This window comes from Otolemur garnettii, unplaced genomic scaffold (genome assembly GCF_000181295.1).
Source record: "Otolemur garnettii isolate 467f Iridium unplaced genomic scaffold, OtoGar3 scaffold00223, whole genome shotgun sequence".
Lineage (NCBI taxonomy): Eukaryota > Metazoa > Chordata > Mammalia > Primates > Galagidae > Otolemur > Otolemur garnettii.
In genome coordinates this window covers 797,949-813,096 of record NW_003852618.1, presented here as the reverse complement: position 1 = coordinate 813,096, position 15,148 = coordinate 797,949, and the positions used below count along the sequence as shown (strand labels likewise).

The 15,148-nt window shown below is 37.8% G+C and overlaps 2 non-coding genes across 2 annotated transcripts; both read right to left on the bottom strand.

The window, feature by feature from the left end:
- Positions 1-6,964: 6,964 nt before the first annotated feature.
- TRNAA-AGC lies at positions 6,965-7,036 on the bottom strand. The gene has a single exon. It is a non-coding gene; the product is annotated as a tRNA-Ala (tRNA).
- A 7,675-nt stretch (positions 7,037-14,711) lies between these two features.
- Positions 14,712-14,783, bottom strand: TRNAA-CGC. Its single transcript has one exon. It is a non-coding gene; the product is annotated as a tRNA-Ala (tRNA).
- Between the last annotated feature and the right edge of the window lie 365 nt (positions 14,784-15,148).

Genomic DNA, 15,148 nt, shown 5'->3' with positions numbered 1-15,148 from the left:
TAATACAACCTTTTTGGAAGGCAGTGTGGAGAACCCTTAAAGAACTCAAACTAGGGCTTGGCACCTGTGGCTCAAGTGGCTAAGTCGCCAGCCACATACACCTAAGGTGGTGGGTTGGAATCCAGCCTGGGCCCACCAAAACAACAATGATGGCTGCAACCAAAAATTAGCTGGGCATTGTGGTGGGCACCTGTGGTCCCAGCTACTGGGGAGGCTGAGGCAGGAGACTTGCTTGAGCCCAGGAGTTGGAGGTTGCTGTGAGCTGTGATGACACAGCACTCTACCCAGTGGGATAGCTTGAGGCTCTGTCTCAAAAAAAAAAAAGAACTCAAACTAGACCTCCCATTTGATGCTATAATCCCATTGCTGGGTATCTGCCCAGAAGAAAAAAATCCTTTTATCACAAGGACTCTTACACTAGACTCTTTATCGCAGCTCAATTTATAATCACCAAAATGTGGAAACAGCCTAAATGCCCACCAGCCCAGGAATGGATTAACAAGCTGTGATATATGTATAACATGGAATACTACTCAGCCACTAAAAAAGATGGAGACTTCACATCCATTGTATTAAGCTGGATGGAAGTGGAGTGCATTATTCTTAGTAAAGCATCACAAGAATGGAGAAATAAGAATCCTCTGTACTCAATTCTGATATGAGGACAATTAAGGTCTTAGTACACAGTGGGGGAAGTAGGGGGTGGGGTAAGTTAAGAGAGGGAAGGAGGGAGGGGTAGAATATCAGGGGGTGTGGTACACCTTTTGGGGGCAGGGCACAAATATAGGAGGGTCCTTATCTAACAAGAACAATCAATATAACCCTCAATGAATCCCCAACAATAAAAAAAAGAGAGAGATGTTCTCTATTATCTTCTTCATGGATCCTCACCTTATAGAAGCTAAACAAACATGAACTGGTCAAAAAATCCCTAGAATAACATTTATTCTTAAACTGTTAGTGACTGTATCCTAATGGTCTGCTTTTAATTTAGAACTGAGAAGGGTGCAGAAAGTAAGGGACTAAGCAAATGCCACTGTACATCTACTCAGCTTCCATTGCTTTGTTAAAAAGGCACTGGGGGGGACCCCCGAATTCTTCATTGAGCCAGGCAAAGGCTGGGAAGGGACTCTGGGCCTGGCCCTTGAATTCCAAGATCTTTCTAAATTCCCCTCTTGAGTCAAATGTTGAGGTATTGCCATTTTCTATCCCACTTGGAAGGTTTTCATAGTGAATGTAAACGTATCTTCTTGTTAATCAGGATAGTCACTTTTAAATTTAATCTATATTTAAAAACTGCTATTAGAACTATACCACTACTCCACTTATTGTATTTTTACTGCATTCAGAAAGTACCTCCCAAAATCATAACAGACTAGTTATGAATTCAGACTAGTCTGAATTCTAGTTAGCTGAACTATTTATGATTAGGATTGTATCAATTACAGTCCTCCAAATACAACTGGGATGATAATCATGTACAGTGAAATATTCAAGTATTGTCTAATGAGAACAACATTATTGAGTACCTACTATGTGTCAGGCATTGAAATAAGTTCTGCCTATGCAAGTAAGTGCAAGATGGTCACAGGTGATAGCAAATCAAGCAAGAAATGTTAATAAATTTTGTAAGTGTCATAATAAAGGAAGTAAAATCTGGTCCTTTTTACTCTTTCTGTGTTCCTTTCTTTCTAATAAAATCCTATCTTACCACTGCTGTGTTTTCTTCTAAGATTTTTATGTTTTTAATTCTTGCATATAGGTCTACCATCCACTTTTAGTTAGTCATTATATATGATATGAGACAGAGTCCAAATTCATTCTTTTGTATGTGGTATGCAATGGTTAGCTATCTTTTTTAAAAGACTGTTATTCTCTTCATTTAATTGTTTTAGCACCCTTATTGAAATTAATTGACCACACATGTAAGAGTATATCTAGCACTTTTGTTATTTTGCTCATTACTTAAAAGTTAATTTTTTTGTTGCTATTTTAAATGAGTGGTCACTGTATAGCTGCTATTCCAACTCCATATCCGTCTCTCTTCTCCTTTGACCACTTCGTATTATATGAACTCTAAAAGCGAGATATTCATCTTTAGCTTCCCTTAGACCAAGAGGCGGTCATGGGCCCTAATTCTGGCCCATATGGTATAAATGGAAGGATTTGAGCATGAGCTTTTTCTTATCTTATAGACTATATACATATATATGTATATGTGTGTGTGTATGACTAGTGTTAATTTCTTTCCTATTTCTTCATACCTTGACTGCAGGACATGATTCTTGGAGGTTCATCACTTATCTGGTGTTTGTGACAGAAAGGTCAAGGATTTCCAAGAGATGCCTGCACTGATGTCATTAAGCACCTGGATCAATAAATATTTTGTCAGTTTACATTTGTATCCTGACTTTGAGTATTCTTTCTGATGTTCTGAATTTTTTTATATTGTCACATTTATCTGTGGCCCAACTATTTGTAGACTTTGTTTCACGTATGAAAAATAAACTACCATTAGTTTGGTTTTCTATAAACCTTTAGCTGATTGCTTTCCTAATGGAAACAGTGTTCTTTCCTTCAAATATATATTCTAATATTTTTTAAACATAAAGATAATAGATTTCTGAATATTAATTATTCATCCACTCTTCTGAAATCTTTTGTCATTTGTAATAGTAGTTCATTGCTTCTACATCATTTCTTTTTAATAGCTTATTATGAAAATTTTGGAACAAAAAAGAAGAGAATCTGCTCGGCGCCCATAGGTTAGTGGTTAGGGCGCCAGCCACATATACCAGGGATGGCTGGTTCGACCCCAGCCAGGGCCTGCTAAACAACGACAACTACAACCAAAAAATAGCTGGGCATTATGGTGAGCACCTGTCATCCCAATTACTTGGAAGGCAAGAGAATCACTTAAACCCAGGAGTTTGAGGTTGCATGAGCTGTGACGCCAGGGCACTCTGCTGAGGGCGACGACATAGTGAGACTCTGTCTCAAAAAAAAAGAAGAATTATGTAATGAACTATATTTGCACATCATCATCTTTAATAGTTACCAAGATTTGCCAATCTTTTTTTAATTTGTCTTTACACTTTTTTCCCTAGAGTATTTGAAATCAAATTTAAGATGTATTTTTTTAATGACAAATAAAAATTCTATTGTATCTTGCATTATTTGTACTTCTTTTGAATTACCAAATCATAAAATACAATGAAGTGGGTTTTTTCCCCCTTATATGTGTTTTTAGCTTTTAACACAAGTCATTTTTTCTTAAGAAATAATTTTATGTTGAGAGAACATGGAATATACTTTGATTTCATCTTAATGTAATTTTTCTTTCTTCATAAGTATTGGAATCATTGCTTCCCTTAAAAAACTGGCAATCTTTTAAGAGATTAAAATTTTATAGAAGAGGATTGTAGTATCTAAAGACAAAGTTTGATATTTAGTTTTATGTACCAACTGGACTACGCGATGGTGCCTGGTTGTTTTGTCAACTATCAGTCTAGATGGTGCTGTGAAGATAATTTTTAGATATGATCAACATTTAAATCAGTAGACTTTGAGTAAATTAGAGTACACTCCGTAATACAAATGGTCCTTATCTCATTAATTAAAAACCTTAAAAGAAAAGACAGTCCCCTGTAAGAAATTAATTCTGCCCCTAGATTGCCTTTGGACTCAAGCCTACAGCATCATTTCTTGCTGGAATTTCCCACCTCCTCCGTGGATTTCAGACTTGCCAGTTGCCATAGTTCTTTAAAATTTCTCACTCTCTTTTGTGTATATATATCACTCTCTCTCTCTCTATTGGTTCTGTTTTCCTGAAGAATACTGCCTGAAACAGAAAGAAGATAATTATAAGAGAAAAGCATCTGTTACAACTCTTAAGAGATCAGCCAGAGCTGAAGGTTCAAGAAAACTTTTAGACTCCTAAATCTGATTTCAATTCTTAGTGCCACTCTTTCCTCATTGGTTCCCTATAAGCAACTTGGAGAAGTTATAAATGTCACTGATTTGATAGTTCAGCTACCCACCAGTTAAAGCTATACGTGCTTTAAATGCTCCTCAAGGGAAAAAAAATTCTTTTATTATGGTCACAGAAAGCCCAAGGCTTTTATTTATACCTTGAGCAATACAGTCTTTTTTCTTTAACATTTCACTGCATAATATACAATTGCTTTTCCCTTCCCCCCCACCATTTCTCTTAGGCCCTTCATATTAACGGCAGGGCAGGGCAACTCAGTCTCCAAGTCTGCCTTTTAGTGGATCTTTCATTCCAGGTGATAACTTATTTCAAGTTAGAGAGTCTTGCCAAACACTGACTGATATCCTTTCTTGAATGTTTAAATTCTCCCAGGTTTGCCAAACTTTGCTGAGGTCTTATTTTATGTAATGCACTCTGGTTATACTTGTCTTTGTGAGAAGTACTCTAATCAACTTCTTTCCACTGATCCAGTTTGTACTTGAATCTTGTATAGATAAGAAATAAAAGAGATTTTCTTTTTTTCCCCCAACTACATACCAGGATATATTTTATTTCAAATTACGAAGAGGTCACTGGTCACAACCTAAGAATAAACTGTGCAAGGATTTCCCTACTCTATAGTCTGCTGTGTCTCATGTTTCCTTGAAATAAAAAGAATAAAAAATAATTATCACTAAATGACCTCGAGGCACATTTAATTTTCTTTAGCCACAAGACTTTGTAGAAACTACTAAATGGAGTCAAATTACAGGTAGGCTCAGAGGAACTTCATTGTTGTTAAATAAAAAGATGTCTAGTCTTTCTCGTCATTCCAAAAGACTGAGAATCAGCAAATAAAAGAGTTTTCTCCAGGTTTCAGCTCTCTGCTCACTTCTGGGCTCTTAGAAAACAGCCCATTTTATTTCAACCTTTTGCTCCTCTTAATATTCTTTGGACAGAGAAACTACTGAAAATGAGATTTGGTTTTCCCTAATTAAAATGCCATCTCTTGAAATATTATTAAAAATATTCTTATTTTCCTAGTAAGTACCCAGAGTTACATGATCAATTAAAACAAGCCCCAGTTATCAGGGTCAAATCCCCTTTTCCATGAGGTAAATGTATTTCAGGAAACTTATTGTCTTTCCTCGCTTTAAGACTAGGTCAGAAGAAGCTCGGGCCACTGACAGCCCCAAATTCAAATTGACGAGAGCAGAGTTTATCTCTTCTGTCCCGGAATTCCCTGGACTTAGTAAGTAATCCACTTTTGTTCCAGCAATCAGCTTTTCAAATTAGGGATCTCAGAGAGTATGAGGAAGTAAGGAATAATTACAATTCAAAACTAGTTACTAGGTAAAACTCTTGGTATCTCATAGTTGTTAACTTCTGCTGTGGGTAATTAAGCACATTGAAAATGTGAGGAACAAGCAGGGGAAAGGTCTGGCGACTATTTCTTCATTGACCACTCGGTTGATGCTGTGGCTACTTCAGAGTGCTCTATTATTTTGAAGCTACATCAGAGTTGCACTGTGGTAGGTAGTAATAAATATTAGCAAGAGCAATTGCTCAATAATTGAAAGCACAGGATAATTTAAACTGTAGCTAATAGAAGATAATAGAATGCAAGCTTTAGGGCATCACACAGGCCCATTCTAAAACCCACAGGTTAATTTTGTGTTTTTTCTCAGGTGGCACAATCGCTGCATCCACCCTTAGCTAACAGACCGAAACATTAGGCAGGGGTCCTCAAACTTTATAAACAGGGGGCCAGTTCACTGTCTCTTAGACCGTTGGAGGGCCGGACTGCGGCCCCGGGACTAGTCGGCTGCAAAGCAGGACAGGCAGCAGTCGCAGAAACACCCGGCAAGCCCAGGCCGGATAGGCGGGCCGCATGTGGCCTGCGGGCCCTAGTTTGAGGACGCCTGCATTAGAGCTTGACATAAAGGATGGTAGTCATTACTATCTTTAAAGAACTTGATCCACACTGCCTGGGTTCTTGGCTATGAACTCTTGACTTAAACACAGCCAGGCAGGGGCCAAGACTGTGTTTGTTGAGGCCTGGCTGAAGAAGAAAAAAAAAAAAACCACAGGAAACTGTTTTCCAAACTTCCTTTATGTGCTAATGCATGGTTTGACAGAGTGTCTGTCACAAGTTGGAAGTTGAGATGAAAGCACGGGAGACATAATAAATGCTGCTGCATTCCAAAAGGGAACTGGACCATGTGAAAAATGTGCTAAGGGGTTAGCCAAAGAAATTCCTACTCACGTGAACGGTAAAATAGTGCCAGATTTAAAAATATAAGTGGATTTTGTTGTTGTTGAGAGGGAGAATTGAAATAAGGACCTTTTGAATCAGTGAGGCAAATTTGGAGATTTCTAAAGAGGTAAGTGTGAACACCATGAGCTCACTGGCAAAACGCAATCACTGAAGGAAAACCACGTTTGTGTCAAAATGCTTCTATTTCACTCCTTTGTGTATGATTTCTGAGAGAACATTTGGAGAAGCTAAATTTACCTATATTTTCAGAGCCGCAGGTCTGGGAGGAGTGCACTTTCTTTCCAGAGAGCTTCTGGGAAATCCATTTTTCGGTCAGTGAGCCTCTAAATGTGAAACCTGAGACAGGAGCTCAGCCTACCGCCTCCTCCTCCACCCAACCCCCAGCACCAAACTAGGTGAAAAGACTAATTCGTTCACAAATCTTCTAATTAGGATTTATATAGATAAATGTCCGTAATTATTTTACGGAACAGGCTTGAAAGTCACCTTTGTTTTTTTCCTTTGTGGATCACCATATATAAACTCTGCTGAGGATGAAGAGGAATGACATTTTGAAAGGGAAAGAACTACAACACAAGCAAGATCTAAGTACCTAGAGGGCAAAGAGATTAATTTTCATGTTCTACAGAAAGGGTTGTGATTGCTAGGTAGGCGAAAGATGTTTCCCGAGAGGGATACAACGTATGCAGATGGTTATCGAGAGGGATGCAAAAGAATGGAGATGCTGGGGATCGAACCCGGGACCTCATGCATGCTAAGCATGCGCTCTACCACTGAGCTACATCCCCACTGCAAGAAATGGGGAATTTCCGAACTGATTTCATGTAATAAAACAAAAATTTACTCAGCGTTTTTGAGGTTTCCATTTGCTACTTTCCTCTTTATAGAACTCTATCACCAAGAACTTTTTTATTAATCTGTATCTTGCAGACATTCGGTAGGTAATAGGAACAGAAACCTCAGGAAGACACATTTTTCCAGACTTTTCCTTTCTGACTGTTTTTCTCTTTAAAGAGAGAGAGAGAGAGAGAGAGAGAGAGAGAGAGAGAGAGACAAAGGCAGGCTACTTACAGGAAAGAGAAAACGCTTTGCCAGGGACTGGCTAAATACAGAAACTACCGAACAGCTACCAGTTCTTTACCCCCTCTCTACATCCTATTCCCGGACTCCAGAAAACCGTTGTCCACCTTTTCTTAGAAAACAGGAGACTGTGGAGGGATTTCACTCTCTTAGCCACTGGATGGGTTGAAGTGTAAAGATGTTGGATTGCCTCCGGCGTCCTCTTGATCCACATTTTTATTGACAGAACACAAATAAAAACCAGAGAATACAAATCCTCGGATCCTGATCTGATGGAACAAAGAGGCAGGAAGGAAGTGAGAATGTTACTTCTGCGATGGAGGCTAAATCACAGCTTCCGTGGTGCCTTATTTTCTGTGGAGGGAGATATATTGAACCGTATATTGAACCCCTTTCTCACTGTGGGACCACACAGGAGGCTTTTCCCCTGCCTAAAGTGTTCAGGAGGTCTTCAGATCCGACGACCTGTGGGCGAATCTGGGAGAATGGATGGGAACCCCAAGTAGAAACAGGAGTAGGGCTGGATGGAGGTGTGGAAGTGTTCAGCCCGCTGGGGTTGGCAGAGGGAGCTAAGCACATCGAAGGATAGAAAAGTGACTTAACAAGATGACACCAGCAATTCTCATCCTGTTTGGACTTTCACCTCCAGAACCCCAAGAAATAAATGTTTGTTATTTAAGCCACCCAGTCTATAGTACTCTGTTACAGCATGCTGAACTGACTAAAATATAGGGTTTATTATAGGAATACATATATCAATGAATATTGTGAGGTGCATTAATCTAATTCAATACATTAGGGGATTAAAAGATGAAAAATGTATAATAATTTCAATACTTTCAGGAAAGCTTCCTCATTGCTAATAGGAAAATAAAAGTAATAGTCCTAAATATCTTTTCCAGCTCTGACGTATAATTAACCATGGACCCTTCTAGCTCCAGTATGCACTTTAAGACAAGAAGCAAATCTTATAAAAACCCCAGACAACGATTAACCTATTACCGGAATGAAGATTTTCTAGAGCTATAGCTATGTTTCTTGTTTCTTCCAACATGATTCACTTTAACCTCTAAACTGATAAGTGGGAAAAATAGGAATTTCCAGCCAAGATAGAGTAACAAATACCAGAATTATTATCCCACCCCAATAAACCAAAAATTCCTTAAAAAGCAAAATATGGAACAATCCTTTCAAAAAACTGAACATTAGACCATTAAGGATAGTGATCACTGATAAATGGGAGACAAGATGAGCCCAATGACTGCCTTAGCTTACTCTTCAGAGGCGTTTCTAGGCCATACAGCTATTATGGTAAATTTTATGTGTAAACTAGATTAAGCTATAATGCTAAGTTGCTTGATCAAACATCAGTCTAGATCAGCGGTTCTCAACATGTGGGTCACTGCCCCTTTGGGGGTCGCCTAAGACCATCAGAAAACACATTACAATTCATAACGGTAGCAAAATTACAGTTATGAAGTAGCAAAAAGAATAATTTTATGGTTGGGGGTCACCACAACATGAGGAACTGTATTAAAGGGTCGGCATTAAGAAAGCTGAGAACCACTGGTCTAGATGTTGCTGTGAAGGTATTATTTTTAGATGTGATTAAAATGTTTAAATCAGTAACCTTTAAGTAGAGCACATTATTCTCTATGGTGTGGGTGGGCCTCACCCAATCAGTTGGAGGCCTTAAGAGAAAGGGAAAGAATGGGATGAAATGTTACCTTTAGATTGCCTTTAGACTTCAACATCACCTCCTGCTGGAGTTTTCAGGCTGCAGTTCTATAAACCTTGAACTTATAAGTCATCACAATTACTTGATCTAATTTCTCTCTTTCTCTCTCCCTGACTTCTGTTTCTCTGGAGAACCCTGACTAATATACCAATTATGGCCCTATGAACCACGTCCAGGATATAAAATTGTGAGTCTGGAGAGACCAAAGTAGTTATTGTTCATAGGAAAAAACTACCAGGGACAATAGGGCTGCACAGTGGGAAAACCCAGATCTGTAGAGGCTTCTCCCTTAGTATTCAGCAGAGTACTAATCATTAAGTATGTGAATAAACTACTCAAGGCTGGAGAAAAGCAATCTGAAAGGATTAGAGAGAACAGTACTGAGCATACAATCCTGAGAATAATGTCTATTTCCACCAGCTGGACTGTAACCTTATTTTCTAAGGGGCTTTAGGTAGAGTTACTCAGAAGGTCTTGCTAAGTTGTGGAGAATTTGCCTAAAAGTTTCCCTCATGGTGCCTAACAAATCTTTATTTTTTTAAAAACAGGAGGGTGACTGGTGGGATCATGCCTATGATTTATCCTATAAGGGTACATATGAATCTTTCTAAATGTAGAATATAAATGTCTAAACACAACAACTAAGAAAATGACATGAAAGCTATGCTAACCAGTTGGATGAAAGTATTTCAAATTGTATATAGAAACAACACACTGCACCCCATGAGAGTATTAATGTACACAGCTATGATTCATTAAAAAGTAAATTTAAAATAAAATAAAATAAAAATAAATAAAAACATCTTCACTGAGTTGAAATTGATATACAAAAATACTGCACATATTTAATAAGTACAATTTAATGGATTTAAACATATGCATGCACCCATGAAATTATCATCACAATCCAGGCAATAAACATATGTATCACCTTTAAAAGTTTTCTCCTTCCTCCCTCTTCACATCTATATGTGGTAAGAACATTTAACTTCAGACCTACTCTCTTAACAACTTCTTCAGTGTACAATACAGTATTGACTACAGGCATCATTACACCACTGTGAAGATTGGTGCCGCTCTAAATATCAATGAGACCTTCAAGGCCCAACTGAGAAAGCCTGAGCCCAAATGGACTCAGGCAAGATCTGGAGTGTTCAGATTGCTTTTGTTTGCTTTTGTTCCTTCCCTACCCACATGGAATGAAAGCAGAGGTCAAGGGACTGCTGCAGCCAGGAAGATAAACTTGTAATCAACATTATTAGTGTGGAATTAAACAGACTTTAGTTTTAGAAGACAGACCAGACTTAGACTGTAGACCTAAAGTTACAATTTGCATGTCCTTATGAGTGATCTATGGGGCAGTCTTTATGGATAGATACCTGAGGTCTTTTACCTTTTGTTGGGGAATCAGGATAAAGCATAACATTAGTAACAGTTACTTATATATTCAGAAGTAGGTGTTGCATGACTGAGTCTCATAGTTTGACCTTCCCTCTTGCAGAGGGAGTTGAGGGATGGTCCTGAGATTGCCAAAAAAGATACATTAGTATTAGAAAGTGAGATAATATGGTGGGCAGTATAATGCCTTCCACATGTCCATGTCCTAATTCCTGAAATTCTTAATATATTACCTTAAATGGCAAAGGGAACTTTGCAGATTAATTTAAGGGTCTTGAAACTAAGAGTTTATCCTGGATTATTTGGATAGGCACATTATAATCACAAAGGTCCTTATAAGTGAAAAAAGGAGGTGAGTGGGTCACAGCCAGAGATTTAATGATGTTATACTTCATTTAGGCTTTGAAGATGAAGAGAGAACCATAACTCTAAAAGCTATAAAAGGCAAGGTAAGTGATTCTTTCCTGGAAACTCCAGAAAGAACACAGCTCTATTAACACCCAAATATTAGCCAAGTGAAACCTCTTAGATTTCTGATGAGAGGTATAAGACAGTACATTTGTGTTATTTTAAGCCACTAAATTTGTGGCAGCTCTCAGGAAATAACATAGGTAGTGATAATGATAATAATACAGTCAGCATTTTTTGAGCACATATATTGTTCCAGGGTACTTTCTTAAGTGCTCTTGTAAGTTGTAACTCAATCAATCTTTATACATTGGTCATTACAAAAGTTTTGAATACACAAACATTTATAAACATAAAATCCACATGATGGAAACAAATGAAGCTTTCCCAGAAACACCAATAAGCCAAGCAAGTTGAAAATTGCATGGGTGAATCAGACTGTGTTTCTTAGAAGTGAAATAATGAACCACAACACAGTCTGTCTGAAAACTATCATAGTGACCCACATATTATATATTTAGTATTCACTGAAATCTTATCATGAGTCACAAATCATGGTAAGTACATAAATGCATAATTTTATTTAATATTCACATAGTCCTATAAGTTGGTATTATTATTGCCCCCATTTTACAGGTAGTAAAACTGAGGCTTAAATCAATTAAATGGTCTACATCAGGTATCACAGTAGTAGAAAAACGTTCTAATTCCAGAGTCTAATTTCAGGGTCCATGTTCTTGAAAACTATACTGCATGGATTTATTATTTTGGTATAATTATGATTTGTGGCAATATCCAGAGCAGGACCACAGGATGTGAGTGACTAAAATAGAGTGGAAATTGTTATTGGAAAAGAGAGATCAAAGGATTGAGGAGTTAGGGTGCGGGATGATCAGTCCACATAACTGCTGAAGTTACCAAAGGTGAATGGAAGAAACCAGGCACCAGGTCTCCATTAAATTAGGAAGAGCCTTCTTAATGAGAAATGTGAGACAGTTGTGTAAGGAAAAGCCTGTAAGGGACAGGGTTTATTAAAATGCAGATAGAAATGTGATGATTTTGCAAATAAGAATGTAGTCTCCGGAGGTTTCACCAGCCTCCTAATCCTAAGGTGGGAGGACATATAGTTTGTACTTTAAAAAGTAATGTCATTACAATTTGATCCAGATTTAAGTTCATAAAAGAACATTTAAAAAGTGGTTGAGAATAATGGGTTTTTAACCTGGAAAGTTACAAAGAGCAGATTGAAATATACCAGACGAATCACAAGTTTACATCATGGCAGGAAGGAGGAGTATGGCGATGAGGGTGTAGGTAGAGAATTAAAGGGGCATAAACGTGGAGTAGTGAACTGAGATAGCAGGAATGTGAGACAGTAAATATAGCTTATCAGAATTTTTCCAAATGAATTTAAGATTCTCCACAGCCTAAAAAAGCCTATTTGGATGTGGAAAAAATAGGGTAGAAGTGGCTAATTGAGAAATGAAAAGATTGACAGAAACAGGGTTCTTAGAATTTAGCTTCATCCTTGAGGTAGATCCTGCTGGATCTCCATCTCGTGGAAAAAATCATTGGTGCCTACAGTTCAGGCCCCTGAGAAATTTAAGTCACTGACTACTCTTACTCTGGTTTCTAAGAAATGGTCATAGGACCAGTTTTTATGTTCTGAAACTTGCTCCTCAGTGAAATTCCCCACAACACCTTATCTAGACCAATTCAAGAATATCTGAACTAGTCTTGTTTTCATCTCATTTCACCACCATTCCCTGTCCATTTTCTACATTATTTAGATAATTAAATTTGATTATTATTTAGAAAATTTAAATTTGATGTGATCATCTCTTGTTTGTAGTGTTTCGTTGTCTTCTCATTGCCTACTGAGTCCTCTAGGAAAATATACATAAAGGCATTGTCATTGGAAACTTTTGTTTTCTTTTGCTGGTTGAATTTTTTTATTATGTTTAGGGAATATGACATTTTTAGAGTGAGATTCTCGCTTTCTAAGACTACTGACATTGATTTAAACCTGGCCAACTAGCTATTCTTTTCATTTAAGTTAATCATATTTGCTGTTTGCTTTTCACAATCAAAACACTGGCTGAAAAAAAATAAAATTTAATTAAAACAAAAAACCACTGGCTAATACACAGTTCAAAGCTCTTGATAAGCTTTAGAGTCCTTTGTCTTCTGTGTCATCTCCTACGACTTCCCAGTCTCATTCTATGATCTAGACAAATGTAACCACCTAACTTATCCAACATTTTGTGTCATGTATGCACACCACATGCAAGATGTTTATTATAACTAGAGTACCACTATGATCCTCATTTCAGCTACAAGATATCCTCTCATTCTTTAACACACATCACAAGTATCACTTCTTTTGTGCAACTTTCCCTGATCTACCTCCTAGAGGAAAGTTGATCTTATCGTCTTCTGTGTTTTAGTGTAACCTTTTACAAAGCCCCATGGTAATTATGATACAGAATGACAGATATTGTTTATATATTGACTTTTCCTCGTTTGACTTACAGTTATATCTCCTATCTTAGCATAGTTACATAGTAACACAGAAGAAACACTCAACAGATGTGTATTAAATACATTATTGGCTTTCCTGTTGACAATTACAGAGAAATACACTTTCCATTGTTACCATCAGTGGGAACAAAGAACAAGGAAAAGGAAAGAGAATTATCTGGCAAATGATGAGGACAGCATATTAGCATGTCAAAAGAACAGCATACTGATTTTAAGCAGGAAAACAGGGCTTTTTAAAAGTTTTTCTTTTACTGGAATTGGGCTTGAGTTTATATTACCAGTGTCACATGTCATGACTTTGATCTAGCGCTGTTTAACTATAATTGGTGGTTCCCCATAGACCTTATCTCCATTGATTATGATCTTGGGACAATTCTGTTGAGCCATCTCCTGTGGTTTAAGATACTAGAAAAATAGCAAAGAACAGTTCATAAAACATTTCATTGCCCTTTTCCAGACCTTTACCTCTGTTACACCATTTTTAGTGTATGGCTTAATGTGAACAGAAACAATAAAGTAAATTTAGTACTAATATTCCAAATCACTCCATTGAATTAAGGAATGAACATAGGTGTAACACAGAAATCACATAAGCCTAAAATTAATCTACTTACAGTTGCCCAGAATGCAACCTCAGCTGGGTTCTCAGTGTTGTCAAGAAATCTACCTGTGCCTTCCATTTCCACAGATTATTTCTAACCTTTACTACTTTCCCAACCTCTCTGTACTGCACTATGACAGCTCTCTTGCACAGAAATCTTGAGTAAGGCCAAAGATGCAGTGAGAAATTGGTAAGCAGGCTAGTAAGTATAGCACAAGATCCACATGATTTTATGGTCCTAGGGTGAACCCTTGAGTACTGATAAGCAACTCCCACCTCTGTATTAAAAAGACTTGCTACTCTCTCTTTCTCCATCCCACTTCAGGCCCCTGCAAAAAATTGTTAGGAGACATTTTAGTTCTACTATTTTCCATTGGAAAGTGGGACTGGATGGGACCTCTCATTTCATTGAGTTTAAATCATTCTTTGATGGGCAGCCTTATTCCTTGGATGTTTTCATAAAATGAATTTCCTTCTCAGTTGTTCCTTTGGCTTTATATTGCTCACTGCATGATAAAACGCCCAAAGGAAATTTCCAGGAAGCAGAATATATGGTAGTGGCTAGTTAACGAAATGAAAGAGAAATAAACAAAACAGGAAATCACCGGACTTAAAGGAAATGATAATGACAAAAATGAGAATGGATGTATGTATTTTATAACTCTAGGCTAGAGGCTGAAATAAACCAAAATAAGATTGGAGATGCCGGGGATCGAACCCGGGGCCTCATACATGCGAAGCATGCGCTCTACCACTGAGCTACATCCCCTGATACAGAACAATAAAGTAACAGCTTTTCTGTCCTTTTAAAAATTCCAAGTGCTTCACATCATTACTTTGCACTTAGTCGGCGAGTGGCTTGCCTTCATGATGAATTCCACCTACAGCCTCACCCGGAGCAGACTCCTTTCAGGACACCGCAACAACATCTAGCTGGTGTGGTTACTGAGAACAGAACAGAATTTTATAGTTTTAGCATACAAGTGGTTCTTCTCTTGTTGGCTCAATCGAATCCCAGGGGGAAAGAATTAAGGTATTGTTTAGAACGCTTTGAAAATTCGTCTGCTAGCTGAGCCCCCAAATTCCTAGCAGTTGAATAGGTTGAATGGACAAATGCAACTTTGGAGCTGTCGC